Genomic DNA, 15,356 nt, shown 5'->3' on the forward strand with positions numbered 1-15,356 from the left:
CTAGCCAAGATTTTTCAAACATTGCTCATACTAAGGCCATGTTAATAATCAACCAGAAGCATTTGGAAATGCATGACAAGAAAGTAACAGAGCTAAAGAGGGAAAAGGAAGTTTAGAAATAGAGGATCGCCTACATCAGTTTATCCCACTAGTCAGTTATTTCTTTAGTCACCACTTCTTATGAGACATGGAAGGCCACAAGAATTGTAACTGGCATGGATAGTTCTTCCTAATACGTCACATGATCATTGGACAGTTGCACCTTTTCTCTTATTTATTTCATTTTATGCATTTAGTTTACACAGTTGTGTTAACTAAAAGACAATTTACTCTTGGCAGGGTAATTTTGGATAGTTATCCAACCCTATGCTATATAAATATATAATAGCTAATATCGAAAAGGGTTCATCTCTTCGAAGACACTAAGATTGAAATCCTTTTGTTTAAGGGTTCTACACTTTGAATTTTGAATATAGTCTTTCATGAATTAGCAGCAAATTGAAATAAAAATTTATAGTTTTATGTGCTAAAACTTTCTGAGTAGATACTATTATCTGCTTTACAATAATTTGCATTCTTGAGAATGTCAGTTATTTGTGAAAGTTAAGTTGTATTTGTTGTACATTCGAGAATTATTTGCTTTGAAGCTTAAAGGTTGTGAGAGGTGAAATTCATATTACTCGTCTATTCATCAGTTTTAACATTTGGTCATGTGGATGATACTAATTGTTAGAATTGAATGGTTTCTCAGTATTCAAATTCTTTTTATATTCATGAGATGATTTAAGCTTTTTGAGTATTTTTAGCAAAATACTAATTGGGAAGATTTTCCCTCAGTAGAGGACTTAATTATTATCTTTTTATAAAAAGGTTAGTTGCACCTTATATAACATATAGAAAATTTCAAGAAAAGAATTCCTTATCTGTAATTAGGAATTTAATTTGTTAGTTTACAAGTATTTTCCTATTCAAAAGTTTTAAATCTTGGGAAAAACTGTTCACTAAGACTTTGATAATGCATTGGAGAGGTTTTGAGGAATGTGGATATCTCTCTTCAATCATGGTAATATTTTTTTGTGCTAAAATTAGAGGCCGATCTAGAAGGGTGGGCATTGGTGTAAGATAGTTATGGCCATGTTTGAAAAACTAAGACTATAATTGCTTGGTGGTCGGTCAGTAGAATGACTCTGTATATAAGGATTAGACATCCTTTTTACATTGTCTCTGCATATAATTAGTGCCAAGTAATGTACTAGAATAATACACCAAACTCATTAAATTATTGACTAGGGATGTAAACTTGAAATGATGCCCAAAAAGCATATGCTTTAATTCATTTGATATGTCATTGAGACCTTGCAACAAGAATGCTAAAAGGAACATTAGACTAGGAAATGAAATAACAATCTATCCTAGTTTCTAGAAATGAGGTTACAAACATGAAACTAAGCTATTTACCTATGTTGTAGGAAACAACCAAGAATTCTATTACTATATGAATGTAGGAGAAATATAGTTCTAAAGTACTACTATTCTATGGAAATGGAAGGCTGATTTCTACCTAGCTACAAACTAAATTCACCTCCCATGTGGGCCTCCATAGAAGAATGAATAAGTAACAACTCAAAGATTAAGAACTGTAAGTATCATTTTATTCATAAGCATCTCACAAGTACATATGGAAAACAATAGAATTGTATTTATCACTACTATTGGACTACAGAAGAGTTCCTATCAAATAATTGAATTCAAGAATGTAAACTCCAGCTTATTTATAACATCAACATAAACTAAATAGAACTCCTAAGATCTAGGATCCTCCAACACTAGGGATATGACACACAACATTATTTAATGCAAGAATAGGTTGCACTTCATTTACACATGAATTTAGGAGTTCATAGCCTCTAGATTCACTTCCATAATGATTTGAAAATTGCTTTGACTTAGCCTATAACAATAACTAATAACTAAAAGATCATGGGATCAATATGAGCTCAAAATAGTCAACCATTCACTTATCAACACTTTATATTTTGATGCTGACTTCTTCCTCTATTGCTAACTCACCATTTCCCTACAAAAATTAGGGTGCACACAAAAAAATCACAATACATATCCAAGATAAAATTCATAATAAGTTTTCTCACATTAGCTTTTCTCTTATCACATGGCTATAAGAAGAACTGCCCAGTTAATGCAAGATAGAAATATACATCATTCCATTCTATATAACCATATAATATATAACATATTAATCAAATCTCAAGAATGTCAAAGTGCACACATATAATAGTATAATTATAAATAGTTTGAATTAGTTCATCAAAAATTCATAAAGTTCTCAAGTCTTAACCATATAAAGCATTTGAAAATATTAATTAAATAGGCCTTAGATTGGCCTCATCATTTTCCCCCAACTTTTCTTTTTCCTAGTCCTCCAACAAAAATGAAGTTCTTCACCTTGGCTGACATTCTGTAATATGCAACATTCTTCTGTTCTATACCTCCTTCTACAAAGCTCCAGTAAAGTCCCTTTGCATCTCTATACTTTTCCCATCTTCTCACTTTCTCTGCCATATCATAATCATCTGTATTTTCAAAATTATCCAGCAAAGGAGAAATGAGCATATGCGATTGGAAGGTAAGATGTATCCAAGAACTCTGTTGAACCATTACTAACATTATATACCAAGGAGCTCTTTTGTTAGCCAAAATGAAGATAAGGGGTAAATGTGGCTCTTTGTTTCTGAGATCCTATGTCATATTGGCCCATCACCGCTATATTTCCTTCATAGCCTTAGGAAACTCTATTTCAAATATTTTATCATATACATCAAATGTTGCATCCCTAAGTGGATAAATTACATGACTTCCTGCAATGGGGTAATCTTTAACCACTCATAATAAAAAGTTTTAGGATCTTTAGCTTCAAGCCTTAGGTATAGAGGAATCTCTTCCCCTATTCCCTATAAGACTTAGCATGTACTTCCCTACTGATTTCATTTTGGATCCATGACATAAGGGCTCTTAATTGAATAACCCCAAGATACAACAAGGGATTCCTTTCTCTATTGTCAGGTACTGCAAGGTTATGTAGAAAAAATTCACACAAAAAGTTTTGTATTGTTGCAGGAGAACTATGGAAGGCTTGTGAAAACTCAAGGGCTTCAACTAAGGATGGATATTTGACTCTCATTACACAAGTCATCTGATAATTTAGGATTTTTTTTTATAAGAATAATGCATACATCGAGGATGGAGAATGATAGATCACAAGGTCTGGTATCATTGAGGTTACCATGGTAAGCTTAGTTTGTAACTATTCTACTTCTTCCTCCTTTTCTACAAGATCATAATAATGGCTATCAATAACTTGATTTAACCTCTTCTATTAATGCCTCCATTGTTCTCATTCCAAAGTTATCTGATTGGACAACTGAAAGATAATAGAAAGTAATGACATAGAACGAGAGGTACTTGGCTTGGTATTCAGGCTAGGAACAACAATCTCATTTTTTACCAAAATTTCAATCCCTATAGGGTTTGTCTCCCCTATTCTTGTCTTCTCAAGTTTATCAAACTACAAGGCAACTGAGGCTAGTGCATCTAGGCCTTGTTTGAACATTTGTTTAGCCACTTCATTTACAAAATTCATGTCAACCCCAAAATCTATTTCAATTTTTTTTCCTCCTAATGCTACAGGATGATGCAAAAGCATCCTCGGTGCAAGGGCAATCTTGCATCACCCTTTTTAAAATTTTTTTTTAGTCTATTCTATTTTAATAAGTACTTGTAGATAGGGTGGTTACTGTAGACACCTAAATTTGATTACACCGCTTTAGTAATCCTATTTAGTTATCTCTAAAGGCATCATTAATTAAATTTTTATTTAATTAATCCTTTGCCATCCCTAGTTGATTAATTTAATTAATCATATATAGTCCTAATTGATAAATCAAATAACCTATTATTTATCAATTAAATCCTATTCTTCCATCTAATTCCAAAAATCCCCATTTATTAAATAAATCTATTTGATAAATAAAATCCTCAAATCTAAAAACCCCTAACTTATCCCTAATCCTCCATTTAGCCTAATCCACCCCATCCACCCATACTAACCTAGCTTAGCCACTAACTCACCCACCCTCATTAATGCCATCCACTTGCACATCTCTAACATCCCTAATCTAATCCTAAACGCAAGCCTAATCCACCCCCTAATGTTGTCACATTCCCTAAACAAGTTTAAGACTTTCCTAAACCAAACCAAAGTCTCCCTTCAAAAATCCCAACCACCAAGTCATGAGTGCTCTTACAAAATATAAAAGACTCTTACAAGCCCACTCATGACTCTTACATCCATCTTCCACACTCTTCCCTCTTCCACACTCATTCCTCTTACATCTCTCTTACATACTCAACCCCACTCATCATGCCTTTAACCAACCCTTTACCCTACCCTCTCACACTCATCCTCCTTGTGACAAGTGTCACCTTCCCATTGGTGCTAAACAAGCACAATCCATGTGCTCCCCTTTGAGTGCATCTTAGCCCTCCTTAAACATCTCCCCATCCTCGCATCTAAGACCTCCATCCCTCTACCCCTTGGCCTATAAATTGAATCCCATCCCAAGCCATTTCAACAACAATCTTTGAGCTAAAGTTACTATGCTATTTTGAGAACCAAAGCCATCAATCTTACCCTTATAATGCCAAATTGAGAGCTCACAAAGCTACCAATTTGCCATTACCCACCTTCATTGAAGCAGCTTTTGAGCATCTTGAGCATACATCCACATCAAAAGGACACATCTACAAAATCAAGAAAGCATGGAGTGTTTTCTCTTGTGAGGTTTGCACTTCTTGTTTGCTTTCTTTGTCTAAGCATATATGTGAATTTAGTTTTGGTTTGTGAATGTTTACTTTATTTTTTAATGTTCTTTGCATACTAAATCTTGTTCTACATTTTGGCACGCCCGGTGGGACCCCACTATGGGTCATTTAATCATCTATTTCAATCTATATGTTGTTTTTTCTAACAATCTAATATTTCTTGTTGTTTGAGTGGGTTGTAGGGTGTTTTGCTTGTTTTTGCAGGTTAAAGAACGCACTTGGGAAGAAGACATACCCTCAAAAATCTGAAAAAAAAAATTTAAAAAAAAAATTCTAGAAAAAATCTGCGTTTTTCAGCCTTTTTTTCACGTAGTGTCATCTCCGCAGTTTGGCGTCTGCACCTGCAAACTGTCGTCTCCACAACCAAATTATCGTTTGCGCAGTTTGACATCTCTGACTGTCGTCTCCGTAGATCAGCGCCTCCATCGGCTACTCTGTCATCTCTGCAACCTGAACTGTTGTCTCCGCTGCCGCTAACTTAATCTGTCATCTTCGCCTCTTCCTTTGTCGTCTCTGCAGATCAACATCTCTGTAGTTTGGCATCTGCGCCTGATGAACTATCGTCTTCGCCTGTCTCTGTTGCACTTCTATTTTAAAATCTTTATTTCTGCACTTTGTAGTTAAATATATATATATATATATATATATATATATATATATATATATATATATATATATATATCAAAATTTGACTTTTAGTGGTTTTAAAAACTAATATAAATCAAAATTTGACTTTTAGTGGTTCTATAGGATTTAGACCATTTTAAGCATTTTTACGCATAGAAAAAACAACAACTAAAGTTAATATTTTTTTTCCCATAGTTAAGCTCTCATTTTTGAAGATTTTGGGTAACTAACTAAATTGCTTTTTTTTTTGTCTCATTGCAAGTTGGAGCACATATGAAACCACTAACCATGTTTCTTGCAGGTTCTCATATTGCTAAAAAATGAACTTGAATGTTTAACCATTTGTCTTTGAATGCATGTTGCTAAAATGAACTTGAATGGTTAAACACATTTTTCATTGAATGAATGTTGCTCAAAACACACTCTTGAATGCCATGGATTAAAATCAATTTTTCTTGGAATGCATGCTTAGAACAAAAAATCCAATTTGAATTCCAAGGATCAATTAACCATTGCAATATCAAACACTTCATTTGGAGCTTCTAAAATTGAACAAAACAAATCTCTTTTCCACATGCAATTTAGGTAAAGTTTGATTTTTGGACATTTAAGAAACTTTGTTAAGTTAAATACAAATTTGCAAAAATCAATTTGAGTAGTTCCTTGGACTCACCTCTTTTCTAATCACCCATCAATTCAACCATTTTTTGCAATCTCAGTGCCATTTATGGGAATGGGTCTACTTGAAAAAGGTGTTAAATGTTCCACAATCTAACTAACTCACTTGGTCTTTGAATATTTGCTTTAACTTTATCAAAATTTTTAAATGACAAAAATTCTAGATTAAATCAATCACACTTCAAGTTTGGGCACTAAAATTGAACAACAATTGACGTGGAGAGCCTCCGGGCGCGCACTTGAGATCAAATCTCACACACTTTTGTTTTGGGCTTAAAACAAACTCACACTCAATCTTGAATACCTTAAAAAAAATTAATCGATACTTGACATGGAGGGCCTCCGAGCGCGTGAGTTTGCTTTTGTTGACCCTAACTCTTCTTATTGTTTGCATTCTTCGATCGATTTACTTTTGTTGGCGCTTCAAGTTGGAATTGAACATTGTCTCTTAAACATGAGTGCTTGCAAAGTCTAGATTAGCACACATAAAAGTCAGTTGGTAAAAGAACAAGCATGTTTTTTAGCCCAAGGTCATCCAAGTCTCCTCTCCCCTTATTGTCTTTCGAAGCCATCTTGGGTGCATAAGATTAGGATCCAAAACCTTGTTTCTTTTTAGGAGGCCTGCTTGGGGATTTCATCACCCCTTGGATGACCTCAACTCCAGTGTTCCGGTGGAGTATAAGAATCAGGAGGTGAATCGAAAGACACCTCTCTTGGGATCAAGATTTTGTCATTCGGGCTAAGCCTCAAGGAACTTTATACCCTTGAGAAGTGAAAGAGGAGAAGTGGGTTATCGCTCCTCTCGGCTGTGTGACATCTTTTTGGTCTCATCTACGGATTTGGGCCTCACGTACCTTGCGTATATCGAGGATTCCCTAGCTAAACCAACTGTCAGCCTTGCAGACAACCATCTAGGATGTTAATGTGTTTGAAGTGACTGATCAAAACATTTTTAGAACATACACACTCCTCGACACAAGTATCACATTTTGAGAACCACAAAGTTCTATATGGGTGTTCCTATCTATTGCTTGATTTTATTTTATTTATTGAATGAATGTTTGCCAAACTTGGTCAATCCTAGCTTAGGGACACTTAGCATAGTCACTGCCTATTTTAGAAGTTGAACAAGTTGAAGCAAAACAACTGAGATCCCTCAAAGCCAAGCAAATTTAGGAATTTATGTCCGAACAACCCAAACCCAAACAGAAGTTTCACAAAGTCAAAATCAAGCCATCTCTAGCATACCAAGAACTTTCGGCCAAGAGAAAAGAAATAACACCAAGCCCGAGAGTTGCCAAACTCCACAAAGTAGAGGAAAAAGTTGTCGACGAAGCACTTCAAGAGGCCTGGTTAGAGCGCACTATCAAATTTAGCCAACATCCAGGAGTCAATCTTGCTTATGCCTTACCCACTAGGCATGATTTCTATGATTAGACACCCTTGTTTCTCCACATCTTCTTGGATAAGCTTCACTTTAGAGTCATATTTTTAGAAAAGCCAACCATATTAGGTTATCCCCTTAAGCATTATTAGCTCATCCATCTCATTTAGAATCAAACCATCTAGCTAGCAATCCAAAAACATTTGCATCCAAGCCTTCAAAATTGTTGTCACCTTGCCAAAAGTTTGCCATTCCTAAAATATTTCAAATCCACCAATCTCACCAAGGTTATCCCTTTGACAGAGCTTTGTCTAGGGTAATCTAGCTTTGTCACTTGTTATCCCTCATCACCTTGAGCTAAAAGTTGGGATCCACAAGTGGTCAATCTCGTGTTCTTCCTAAAGGATCATCAGTCTATCCTTAAGTTGACACAATCACCACCAAGATTGCACATAGGAAAGCAGACCTTTTGTGCTTTGGCAACATATCTTTGAAGTTAGAATCCCCAACCCAATCCTCCTTAGGTTTTGTCATATAGCTTTGCCTCAACCTAGAAAATCATTTGCATAGAGAAGCCTTCCCCCTTTTGCATCCATCAGCATTATTGCTTCTCATCCCTAGGAGCATTTTTCATGCCACCCATCACTCGCTTAGCCAAGAAGAAAGAAACAATGGAGCCCTATCATTTGGATCGAATAACCTCACCCCCCTTGAGCATTCAACCATCCTTCAGCCCAGAGAAAGCTATGCCATCACCTACTCACATTGAAACTTTCATGAACCAACCAGAAAATGCAGTATTAGTAAACACCATTATAGACAAGAACAAAGAGACAATCATGGCTAATTTTCGAAGGGACAATGTAGGAACCTTTGACTTTGAAAGACCCCCTCCATTATCAGATCCATCTCACCCATTTTTTGGGCAGCTTCCACCACCCATAGGCTCTTATGATCCAAATTATCCTCAATATATGCCAAAAGAAGAGCCTCCAGCCAATCCATATGATCCAACAGACCCATACATACCATCATCCACCCAAGTTGAAATCTCCTTGTTGCAAGCCAACCCAGCCACCACCACTCCATCCTTGGTTCATACCTCTCCACTCCAAACCCCCTTTACCCAAAACACCTCACCGTTCACTCCCTTCACTATTGCTGCTACTGCTTCGCAATCCAGCCTTCCAAATCCACCCATCTCCCAAATTAGTGCTAGCATTTTTGGCCAAACTCAGCAATATACAACAGGGATGCCACCCATGGAGCCAAGTAATCAACCTTTCATCACCCCCAGCTTGTTCACCATAGCCCAAAGCACAATCCCATCATTTTCATTACGTCTTGGGAGCTCAATAACATCAGCCAAAAATCCACAAGCTACTACCCTCACTCCACAAAGCTATCAAATCCTACAAGCTACTGCCAATTTTCTGCCAAGCTCGCAAGTGACCCCAGCTCCCGCCACCACTCTACCAAGCTTCCAAATCCAGCCACAAAGTTATCAAACCCCATCAGTTCCATTCCCAAGCTTTCAATTCCCACCACCTCCACCACCAACTAATCCATTACCCCCTATTACCAACTACTTTTCAATGCCACTCCTGGGAGGTAATCCACCACCCCAGCCAACCACCAATTATTTGCAGATACCATCCCAAATGGGGGCACAACCCACATATATTGGTCAAACCCCACAAGCCCCCCAATCCTTTCCCCAAGCCTCACAACCATCTTATACCTTACCCCCACAAAGCAATCCATTTATCCCACAGCCAGCTTATGTTCCTCAATCCCAATCTCAAATCCCATATCAACAGCAAGCCTCACAACACATGCAACAATATGCGCCACCTCCCTCTCAGCAACCTGTCATCCACCATGCAGCTACCCAAACAATGTACAATCCCTATCAGCAAATCCCTCATAGCCATCCATATTCAGTGGCCCCATCTAGCGCATACCTACCTCAAGGCACTCCTACATTGGGGGCACCCCAACCATCACATATCAATTCAGAATGGAAGCAAATGAAGACATCTCTGAAAGCCATCCAAGAAGGGAATGATCCAAAGACATTCAAGTTTGAGAATGTGTGTCCTTACCCTTTTGACAGACCCATTACCATGACACCATTTCCAAAACACTTTGAGGTACCCAAATTTGACAAATTCAGAGGAAAAGGAGACCCTGTCACACATATCAAAGAATTTTACATGCACTACCAGGACGTGGCATACAATGATGTCTTCCTCTTGCGCCTTTTTCCCAAAATCTTGGCTGGACCAGCTCTTGAACGGTTTTATAGAATCCCCTATGGCACAATTAAAAACTTTGCTAAATTATCTGAGGCATTCATAGCCCTATATGCCCATCTTGTCGAAACACAACTATCAATAGTTGATCTTGTCCACACCAAGAAAAAAGGTGGAGAAAGCCTTGCCGAATACCTACAAAGATGGTAAACCCTTACCACCTGCATATCTTGCACCTTGCGAGAACACCATGTGGTGAAAATGTTTATTGATAATGCTCATCCCAGTTTGGCTCACCACATGACCATGAACTGTCTGCAGACCTATAAGGATATCAAAGAGAAAGGAATGATCCTTGAGCAAGGACTCATTAAAGATGGTGTGGTCAAGATTTACAAAGAGGCCAACCGAAATCAATCACATTCCAATGACAAGTCTAGGTATTGGAACAAAAACAAGCATGTTGCAACAGATGGGGTTACTGACACTAGAAATGTGAATATTGTTGGTCCTTCTCAAAACTAGTCTAACCCACCATATCATAAAAAAAACCAACAAGCTATCAATTACCAACAATGGAATAACCAAAGCTATCAAAACCACAATACAAGACCCAACTTTCAATGTTCTAACAATCAAGCTAATGCCATCAATGTAGCTGCAGGGCAAAAACCCAGATTCCAACCTACACCTAGAAACTATATGCCCCTTGGTGAGCCATTGGATGTCAATTTTGAGAAATTGGCTAAGGAAAACCTCATCAAATTTCCTCCTACCCAGCAAATTGATCCAAGCCAATCCAAAGCTGCATGGTACAAAGACAATGAGTATTGCAAGTTCCATAGGGTAATAGGTCACACCACCCTCAGATGCATGAAACTGAAAGATTATGTGCAGGACCTTATTGATCGGAAAGAAATCACTGTTGGTGCCCAAACCTCTCCCAATGTAGGCTTATAGATTTATCAAAATGCTTTTCCTCCACACAACAACCAAAATCCTGGAAAAGAACCTATCCAAAACAACACCAACAACCGCCAGCCAAACCAACAGCATGGGAAGAACAATGACCACACTTCATCCTATATAGACTATGGTAGCCTTATAGGTTGTATATCCAAGAGAGAGCCTTCTATCAATGTTATCAATATCCGAGGACCAGACAATGAGTGTGTAGTCACCACTCAAAGAGAGCGATTTAACATCGCAAGCCCACCGATTTCATTAGCACCATCAGCTCCATCAAAAACCCAGTACAATATCTTAGAAAACCTTCGGAACATGCCAGCCCAAATCTCCATTTTAGACCTTCTCCGCACTAGTCCTGTGTACAAAGACATCCTTGACAGTGCTCTCATAGAATCTCGTGTCCCTTCTGATATCAATGCTACTGATTTTCGTAATCTTATTGGACACCTTTCATCCTCATGTGCCCTATCTTTCAAACCCACCGACATACCCACAGTCGAGCTAGATCACACCGTTCCGCTTTGCATAGCCATCATGGTATCCAATTTTGCTGTGAAAAGAGTAATGATAGATAATGGATCAGCCTTGAATATTTGCACCCTAAAATTCATAAAACAAGCTGGGTATACTGAGGCAGATATGATCAGTGAGGTTATCACCATCAAAGCTTATGACAACTTGGAAAGAACCATAGAAGGGACTATTTTGCTACCAATCAAGGTTGGGCCGGTCATCCAAGAGACAGTTTGCCATGTTGTTGATCTAAACCTACCATTTAAAATCCTCCTCGATTTCCCATGGATTCATGCTATGAAGGCCATTCCATCCACCTACCATCAGTGCATCAAATTTCTGCATCAGGGCAGTGAGGTGACCATCCATGCCGATCCAGAACCCTTTGCTTACTGCAATGCGGTTGAAGATTCATATACAAACCATTGCCCTAGAATAGACATTGACATAGCCATCGCCAGCTCATCCCACACTTGTAATGATGCAGAAACCATCCTCGCCTCCACCCTATCTACCGTAAAGATCAACAACAAAGGCTGTGAAGAGTATAGTCTATCAGATGCATTTGTTGTCAGAGCAATCTCACTTGATCCACATACCCATGGATGACCAACATATCACAAAGCTAAGGAGATTCCACCTCCTCGATACAAATAGTTTGGCCCAACAACCTTTCTATCCTTAAAAACCCCTCTTCATGAGGAGCTCACTCCAGATATCAACAATTGGTTACATAAGGATGCACCTCTAAGAAATCAAGAACGCCTTGACCACTTCAGCCAGAAGTATCCCCAAGAACATAAGCTCATCACTGAAAAATGGAACTATCAAGGAGGTGGACTAGGACCAGAAGAAAGGGGCATGCAATGCCCCATCAAAGCACATAAGTGGGAAAAAAAGTCAGGTCTTGGCTTTGGCATACCCACAACTGGGGGCACCAATGAGAATGGTCACGCTTTTTTGAACATCCACCGTGACCTTGTCAAAATCGAAGACATTCCTGAGAAAGTTGAAAAGAGAGCCTACGACGATATCCCAGACCAAATCTTCCTAGGAGACTCTGTTCTCCGAGAACTATCCATCCATCTCATTGACCTACCACTCGCTCACCCACAACTCATAGATTGGGACCAACCAAACGTCATACACATTGATGATTTCACATCAGAGGAAGCACTTCTAAGATTCATGGGAGCTGAAACACCTCACAAGAAGACAAAGCCAGATTCTACCTATATCTATAAGCTAGATCCCAAGGGGTATTTTGGAGAAAATCCCCAACCTAGTTTCGATACACCCAAAACTGGAACTAAGGTGAAACCAAGACTAGTTAAGGTAACAGAGAAAGCCCCTCAGGAAGAAAATCCAGAGCCACAAGTAGAACATGAGGATTTAGTATTGCCTCCTGAAGATAATCATCCAGAGGTGTCATCTATTCTAATAGAGGGTACTAGAGAAGTCAACATCGATTCTTTAGAGATCCCTAGACTTGTTCACATTGCTGCATCCCTATCACAAGACCAAGCCAACCTCCTCTTTGAGGTCTTAAGAGAGAATATTGGCTGATTTGCATGGTCATATCAGGACATTCCGAGATTGGATCCAAAGCTTGTAGTTCACCATCTTGTAGTCGACTCAAAGATCAAGCCTATCAGACAAAAGCTTAGAAAAATGCACCCCAAGGTGGCATTACTGGTCAAAGTTGAATTAGAAAGAATGTTAGCTGCTAAGGTTATCCGACCTATCAACTACTCAGAGTGGATCTCCAACATGGTCCTTATCACTAAGCCTTCTGGTGACATCATAATCTGCACTGATTTCAGAGATCTCAACAAAGCTTGTCCAAAGGATGATTTTCCCTTGCCCAACATAGATATGATTGTAGATCTTACAGCTGGACATGAAATTCTGTCCCTTATGGATGGATTTTTTGGGTATAATCAGATCAAGATTGCAGAAGAGGATCAACATAAGACAACATTCACTATCCCCTGGGGAACCTTTTGCTACACCATGATGCCTTTTGGCCTAAAGAATGCTGGGGCTACCTATCAAAGAGCTATGACAGCCATTTTCCATGATCTTATCCATAGCATTTTGGAAGATTATGTGGACGATATCCTAGTCAAATCTCACACCTTCATGGATCATCTCGCTGACCTAGAGAAAATCTTTGATAGGTTAGCCAAATATCATCTCATGCTAAATCCCAAGAAGTGTGTCTTTGGGGTCACATCTGGCAAGCTTCTAGGCTTCATAGTTTCTAAACGAGGTATAGAGATCAACCCCAAAAAGGTCAAGGCTATCTTAGACATGCCTCCTCCCCAGACACTGCGACAGCTTTGCTCTCTTCAGGGAAAGCTTCAATCCATTCAACGCTTCATCTCCCAGCTTGCAGATAAGTGTACACCATTTTCACATTTACTAAAGAAGGATGAGAACTTCAAGTGGGATCCTTTATGTCAGCACAGCTTCGACCAGCTCAAGCAGTATCTCACCAATCCCCCTATCTTGGCTCCACCAGTTCCTAGTCAACCCCTAATTTTGTACATATAAGCAACGCCTACTGCTCGAGGGGCACTTGTAGCATAGCTTGATGATTATAGTAGAGAAAGAGCCATCTACTATATCAGTAGAATCCTAGTTGGTTATGAACTCAATTACACTCCTATGGAAAAAGCTTGTTTGGCAGTTGTTTTCTCAACTCAAAAGCTTCGCCACTACATGCTAAGTCATACCATCCAACTAGTATCCAAAATTGATCCTCTCAAGTATATGCTCTCTAGAACAGCACTCACAGGTTGGCTAGCAAAATGGGTTATGCTACTAAGTGAGTTTGATATCCAGTATGTGGACAAAGAGGCAATCAAAGGGCAAGCTATAGCAGAGCACCTCTAATAGATGCATGTCCTTTGATCACAGAATTTCCAGATGAGCATATCTTCCTAATTGAAGAACAACCCCCATGGAAAATTTATTTTGATGGCTCATACACCTCTCATGGATCAGGGGTAGGAATATTGTTGGTTACACCTCAAGGAGATTACATTCCAAAACCCTTCAAGCTACAATTCCCTAGCACCAACAATATAGCAGAATATGATGCTCTTGTAGCAAGATTAAAGATAGCTGCAGAATGAAATATCATTGAGTTACAAGTCTTTGGTGATTCTCAACTCATCATCAAGCAAGTCCTAAATGAATATCAAACCAAAGATGAAAAGCTATTACCCTACAAAGAGCTAGTTGATCAACTAACTCAGCATTTTACAAAGCTTCAATTTACACAAGTGCCACGAATGCAGAATAAGGTAGCAGATGCCATGCCCACTATCGGCTCGCTCTTGGAAATTCCCCAAGAAGCTACGTAGTATGAGTTTTTAGTTGAGCAGCTCCTCACACCTGCCTATGCGAATGAGGATTCAAACCGTGTTTGTATCTTGGTTGGTCCCCAATCCCCTTAGTACCATGAAATTCATGCTTACCTTAACGATGGTATCATATCCCCTCACCTCACACGTACCCACTGCCAGAACCTCATCCAAAAATCATCCTGCTATGTTATCATAGCCAATACCCTATATCATCGGGGTTATCATGATACTCTCTCTTGATGTGTAGATGAAAACAAGGCCGCAATGGCATTAAAAGAAGTACACTCCAGACTTTGCGGTGCCCACACAAGTGGTATTGTCCTAGCACAAAAAATCCTTAGAGAAGGCTACTATTGGCCTACCATTGAAGAAGACTCCTATGAATTTTTCAGAAAGTGTCTCCCATGTTAGCAGCATGCAAATCTTGTGCACGCTCCAGCACAAGATCTACAACCTATTGCACCACCTTGGCCTTTCGCTTGTTAGGGCCTTGATCTAGTTGGAACTATCACACTCCTCTCATCTGATGGACATAAATGGATAATAACAGCTGCAAACTATTTCACTAAATGGGTGGAAGCAGTCCCCCTAGTCTCAGCTATAGGAGTTCAGGTCTCCAAGTTCATCTTGTACCACATTGTTTGCCGCTTCGGCATC

The sequence above is a fragment of the Cupressus sempervirens genome, chromosome 6, assembly GCF_028749045.1.
Source record: "Cupressus sempervirens isolate cs-2001-9-10 chromosome 6, ASM2874904v1, whole genome shotgun sequence".
Lineage (NCBI taxonomy): Eukaryota > Viridiplantae > Streptophyta > Pinopsida > Cupressales > Cupressaceae > Cupressus > Cupressus sempervirens.